Genomic DNA, 6,494 nt, shown 5'->3' on the forward strand with positions numbered 1-6,494 from the left:
CAGTGTTTCGAAGGAGTCATTTCTACCTCATTTCTTACAATAACCTCTTGAAGCTGAGCTAGGGAAGAAATGCCAAGACCTTTAACAGAGGAGCTGAGATAGCCCAGGGGGGAGTCTGGGTTTGAACAACTTTCTTTTTCATTATTTTTTAAAATATATTTTTATTTGGCTTCAGAGAGGAAGGGAGAGGGAGGGAGGGAGAGAAACATCAATGATGAGAGAGAATCATTGATCAGCTGCCTCCCACATGCCCCTTTCTGGGGTCAGGCCTGAAATCTGGGCCTCTGCCCTGACCGGGAGTCAAACCATGACCTCCTAGTTCATAGATTGAGGCTCAGCCACGGAGCCACACTGGCCGGGCTGTTATTTCTTTTATCTTTTTGTCTCTGACACCTTTCAGAGAATAGATGTTTGTCAGGTATTTTATTTATCATTGCTTTTTTTTTATTGCTTAAAGTATTACAAAGGGTATTACATATGTCTCCTTTTTATTTATCATTGTTTTTAAAGTTTTTATTTGTTGATTTTAGAGAGAGAGGAAGGGGGACACAGAGAGAGATTTGTTGTTCCATTTATTTATGCATTCATTGGTTGATTCTTGTCTGTGCTCTGAATGGGAATCGAACCTGCAACCTTGGTGCATTGGGACAGGGCTTTAAGAGCTACCCTGCCAGGTGCCAGATAATTAATTAATTAATCGATTGATTATTGTTGACATTATTACAGATGTCCCCCACTCCCCATCCTCCCCCTTTGCTCCCTCCACCCAGACCGCCCTCCCCTCCCTCTGGCCCTAGCCCCATTGCAGTCTGTGTCCATGGGCTATGCATATATGTTCTTGCCAGGTATTTTTAAAAGCACCCATTGTTTGCTGGTGCCAGGCACTGTGGCAAGCACTTTCCACGCACCACTGACTATTCAGAGGCTTCCTGTAATATAGTATTAGCATTTTGTTTTCCAACTTTGATTATAAAAAATTTCACACCAACAGACCAGTTGGAAAGATCATGCAGTGCACCTCCCTTTGCCCTCCGTTGAGGTCCCCAAACTTAACATTTTTTGAGGTCCACTTATGCTCTATTTTACAGATGCAAACACTGAGGCACAAACAAGATTAAGTCACTTTCTCAAGCTTTCCCAGAGCTGGGTTGGGACCCAGGGAGTCACCCTAGAGCAGCGATTCTCAACCTGTGGGTCTCGACCCCTTTGGAGGTTGAATGACCCTTTCACAGGGGTCACCTAAGACCGTCGGAAAACACATATATAATTACATATTGTTTTTGTGATTAATCACTGTGCTTTAATTATGTTCAATTTGTAACAATGAAATTGGGAGTCACCACAACATGAGGAACTGTATTAAAGGGTTGCGGCATTAGGAAGGTTGAGAACCACTGCCCTAGAGGGTGCCCCCAAAACATCTAGTTTGCATGTGAGGTGTTGTGGGACACAGACGGGAAGGCCCTGCCCTGATCTATGGCTCACCAGTTAGTGCTGCACTGTTCAATATGGTAGCCACCAGCTACATGTTGCTGTACACATGTAAGTTTAAATTCATTAAAATTAAAATTAAATAAAATTTAAAATTCAGTTCCTCAGTCACATTTCAAGTGCTTAAGTAGCCACATGTGGCTACTGTATGGACAGTACAGATATGGAAATTTCCATTATTTCAGCTCTGGACTCTAGGGTGTATATTTTTTATTTGGCTTCAGAGAGGAAGGGAGAGGGAGGGAGGGAAAGAAACATCAATGATGAGAGAGAATCATTGATCAGCTGCCTCCCACATGCCCCTTTCTGGGGTCAGGCCTGAAATCTGGGCCTCTGCCCTGACCGGGAGTCAAACCATGACCTCCTAGTTCATAGATTGAGGCTCAGCCACGGAGCCACACTGGCCGGGCTGTTATTTCTTTTATCTTTTTGTCTCTGACACCTTTCAGAGAATAGATGTTTGTCAGGTATTTTATTTATCATTGCTTTTTTTTTATTGCTTAAAGTATTACAAAGGGTATTACATATGTCTCCTTTTTATTTGTCATTGTTTTTAAAGTTTTTATTTGTTGATTTTAGAGAGAGAGGAAGGGGGACACAGAGAGAGATTTGTTGTTCCATTTATTTATGCATTCATTGGTTGATTCTTGTCTGTGCTCTGAATGGGAATCGAACCTGCAACCTTGGTGCATTGGGACAGGGCTTTAAGAGCTACCCTGCCAGGTGCCAGATAATTAATTAATTAATCGATTGATTATTGTTGACATTATTACAGATGTCCCCCACTCCCCATCCTCCCCCTTTGCTCCCTCCACCCAGACCGCCCTCCCCTCCCTCTGGCCCTAGCCCCATTGCAGTCTGTGTCCATGGGCTATGCATATATGTTCTTGCCAGGTATTTTTAAAAGCACCCATTGTTTGCTGGTGCCAGGCACTGTGGCAAGCACTTTCCACGCACCACTGACTATTCAGAGGCTTCCTGTAATATAGTATTAGCATTTTGTTTTCCAACTTTGATTATAAAAAATTTCACACCAACAGACCAGTTGGAAAGATCATGCAGTGCACCTCCCTTTGCCCTCCGTTGAGGTCCCCAAACTTAACATTTTTTGAGGTCCACTTATGCTCTATTTTACAGATGCAAACACTGAGGCACAAACAAGATTAAGTCACTTTCTCAAGCTTTCCCAGAGCTGGGTTGGGACCCAGGGAGTCACCCTAGAGCAGCGATTCTCAACCTGTAGGTCGCAACCCCCTTGGGGGTCGAATGACCCTTTCACAGGGGTCACCTAAGACCGTCGGAAAACACATATATAATTACATATTGTTTTTGTGATTAATCACTGTGCTTTAATTATGTTCAATTTGTAACAATGAAATTGGGAGTCACCACAACATGAGGAACTGTATTAAAGGGTTGCGGCATTAGGAAGGTTGAGAACCACTGCCCTAGAGGGTGCCCCCAAAACATCTAGTTTGCGTGTGAGGTGTTGTGGGACACAGACGGGAAGGCCCTGCCCTGATCTATGGCTCACCAGTTAGTGCTGCACTGTTCAATATGGTAGCCACCAGCTACATGTTGCTGTACACATGTAAGTTTAAATTCATTAAAATTAAAATTAAATAAAATTTAAAATTCAGTTCCTCAGTCACATTTCAAGTGCTTAAGTAGCCACATGTGGCTACTGTATGGACAGTACAGATATAAAAATTTCCATTATTTCAGCTCTGGACTCTAGGGTGTAACAGAGAAAAGACCCATGATTTTATCTTTTTATTTATTTATCTCCCCACCCCCTCCCCCCACTGATTTTTAGAGAGAGTGGAAAGGAGGGGGAGAGACACAGAGAAATATCAATGTGAGAGAGACACATTAATTGGTTGCCTCCTACGCGTGCCTGGACCAGGGCCAGGGATCGATCACAGGATCCAAAGTATGTGCCCTTGACCGGAATTGAACCCGAGACCCTTCAGTCCAAGGGCCAGCACTCTAACCACTGGGAAACCCGGCTAGGGCAAGACCTGTGATTTTAATCTACCGGGTGTTGGTGGTGAGCCGAGGCCTGGTCAGAAAGTGTGTCAGCAACAGACTGGGGAAAAATTTAGCCAGCTGGCATTTCCTCCCCTCACTCTTATCTTTAATCTTTAAAAAAAACAAACCCTTTCATCTTTCTGTTATTCTTTCCTAGTCTCCACCCTGCCTCTGACCTGTCTATCAGGAGCATAAATTCAGTTGTTAGTGTACTGTAATCCTAATTGCTTCGATGAATGTCATAATAAACTTTCCAATGGGCTGAGTCAGAATTGTGCCGGAATCAGCATCTCTCCTTGGCTGGCTTCGACCAGGTAAATCCATTCAGGGGAAGAAATCTACCAGGTGAGAGTTTAGAGGTACCATCAGGTGTCACGACCATGCATTAAAACCCAAGCTGGGGATTATGGGCTAATTAATGGGCTTTTCTTTCCTGAATTAATTTACACGAAAATATGACAGTGCCACTTCAGTAAAAGCACAGTTACGTGTGGATGTTGACAGGATATCTGATGGAATGTGCTCCTGCGTTTGGCATGTAATGAAAGGGTATCCGGAAGAGCGCAGTCCCCCTTTAGAAGGAGCGATTGTTCAGCCCTGGCCAACAATCTCCAGGCTCCTCCCTGCCCAGCAGAGCTTCCAGTCTGTGCTGTGCATTGTGGGAGCCGTGAGCACTGAGCACAAGTGATGGGTGTGCGACTGCAGTGTTTTAATTTTATTTGAATTAGCTTACATTTAAATGAGCTTGTGGCTGCCATGTTGGACAGGGAAGCGTTAGATGGACCGCTGGCGTGTTGGCCAAACTGGAGTGCTGTCTTCACATAATTGGGTTCAATGAACAAATAGAGGTTCCTGATTTGGGATCTAAGCATGACAACATTTCTCCCTGACTGTGCAGGACTGTTCTCGGGGACTAGTCTCTGCTTTTCAATATCAGCATGACCGTGGGCTGGCCATTTCGCTTCTCTGAGCCTGTGTTTCCCAATCAGCCAAGCGAGGGATAATAATATCCCTTTTGCAGGGTGTTGTGAAGTTGGGCTAAAGTTCCTAGCCAGCCCCACCTTTTCCTAGCTGTGTGACCTTGGACGTGTTACTTAATCTTTCGTGGCCTCAGTTTCTGCAACTTTAAGATGGACATTAACATTACCTTCCGTCTAAAGTAGTTGTGAGGATTAAGCAATATCTGCACGGTACTTAGGACAGAGCCCGGGTGTGATACAACCTATACAGTATGTGTTTGCTCTTGTTATTCTTTTATTTTTTATTAAATATACTAGAGGCCCGGTGCACAAAAATTTGTGCACTTGGGGCGGAGAGGGGTCCCTCAGCCCGGCCTGTGCCCTCTCGCAGTCTGGGACCCCTCGGGAGATAATGACCTGCTGGCTTAGGCCCGCTCCCAGGTGGCAGAGGGCAGGCCCAATCCCTAGGTGCAGCCCCTGGTCGGGCTCAGAGCATTTTTTACAGAGAAGAAGGGAGAGGGATAGAGAGTTAGAAACATCGATGAGAGAGATCGATCAGCTGCCTCCTGCACGCCCCCCACTGGGGATGTGCCCGCAACCAGGGTACATGCCCTTGACCGGAATCGAACCCGGGACCCTTGAGTCCGCAGGCTGACGCTCTATCCACTGAGCCAAACCGGTTCGGCGCTCTTGTTATTCTTGCAAGAAGACTGGGCAGAGAGGGTAGGTCATGACATCAATTCAGTGAGTCTCTACCAGTGGTGTTGGGGCTTATCTCTTTACCGTTTCTCTTGGAATTTATTTTTCTGTGTTATATTCCAGTTCTTAAAAACCATATTTGATATTATCTTTTTAAGCAAGGAGATGTTGTTTTGTGCTGCGTTTGTTTCAGGTTCACAAACATGTTTTGTACTGGTCTTGATATAAAAAAAATTTCTTGCCCGGCCAGTGTTGCTCAGTGGTTGAGCGTTGACCCAGGAACCAAGATGTCACTGGTTGATTCCGGTCAGGGCACATGCCTGGGTTTCCGGCTCGATCCCCCATAGGGGGCGTGCAGGAGGCAGCTAGTTGATGACGTTTCTCTCTCATCGATGTCTCTAACTCTTTATCCCTCTCCCTTCTTCTCTCTCTAAAAATCAATAAAAACATTTTTTAAAAAAGTAAAAAAAAAAAAGGCTTCTTACTTCCTATGTGCTCAAACAAGTTTTTAAAGCACTGCTTTAGCCCTGGCCGGTGAGTTCAGTGGTTAGAGCATCGGTCCTCACACAGAGGGGTCTTGGGTTCGATTCTTGGTCAAGGGCACATACCTGGGTTGCAGGTTGGATCCCCAACCCAGTTGGGCCCAATCGATGTGCCTCTCACATCGATCTTTCTCTCTCTCTCTCTCTCTCTCTCCCCCCTCCCTCCCTTCCACTCTCTCTAAAAATCAATGGAAAAAATATCTTCAGGTGAGGGTTAACAAAAACAAAAAAAGCACTGCTTTAATCTTTAATTGGAAATATCTCAAAATTACAGAAAAGTTGTGCGTACAGTACCAAGAAATTAATTTTCCTAAATCATATGAGAGTAAGTTGCCAATATTATGCCCCACAATGTTTAGTGTGTGTTTCCTACAAACAAGGACCTTCACGGAACCAAAGGATAACTTCAAACATAAAAAAGATTAGCATTGATAAGTTTCTACTATCTAATCCTCATACTCCATTCAAGTGTCACCAGTTGTCCCAATAAATGGCCTTCACAGTATTAACACAAATTCAGCCGAGTACATTTACCTGTTAGAATGATGTCATGCAGGTTTTTTGTTTTAGTTTTTAGTCATGCAGTACGTGTTTTTTAATTTTTGTTTTTACTTTTAAATTAAATTTTACTTTTCTCCCCATCACCATTTATCCCTCCATACCCTCTTCCTCCTCCAGCCCCCAGCTCCCCACAATCACCGCACTGCTGTCCATGCCCATGAGTTCTTTCTTTTTTGCTCAATCCCCACCCCTCCCCCACACTGCACCACCC

General features: G+C 44.5%; 1 long non-coding RNA gene across 1 annotated transcript in view; it reads left to right on the top strand.

The window, feature by feature from the left end:
* The first annotated feature begins 3,712 nt into the window (after nucleotides 1-3,712).
* The window catches only part of LOC106724814, a 10,158-nt gene continuing 7,376 nt past the window's right edge, over nucleotides 3,713-6,494 (top strand). The window contains exon 1 of the long non-coding RNA XR_001360645.1: nucleotides 3,713-3,867. This is a non-coding gene — a long non-coding RNA (uncharacterized LOC106724814). The remainder of the gene's footprint in view (nucleotides 3,868-6,494) is intronic.

The sequence above is a fragment of the Myotis brandtii genome, unplaced genomic scaffold (genome assembly GCF_000412655.1).
Source record: "Myotis brandtii unplaced genomic scaffold, ASM41265v1 scaffold987, whole genome shotgun sequence".
In the NCBI taxonomy this organism is placed as follows: Eukaryota; Metazoa; Chordata; class Mammalia; order Chiroptera; family Vespertilionidae; genus Myotis; species Myotis brandtii.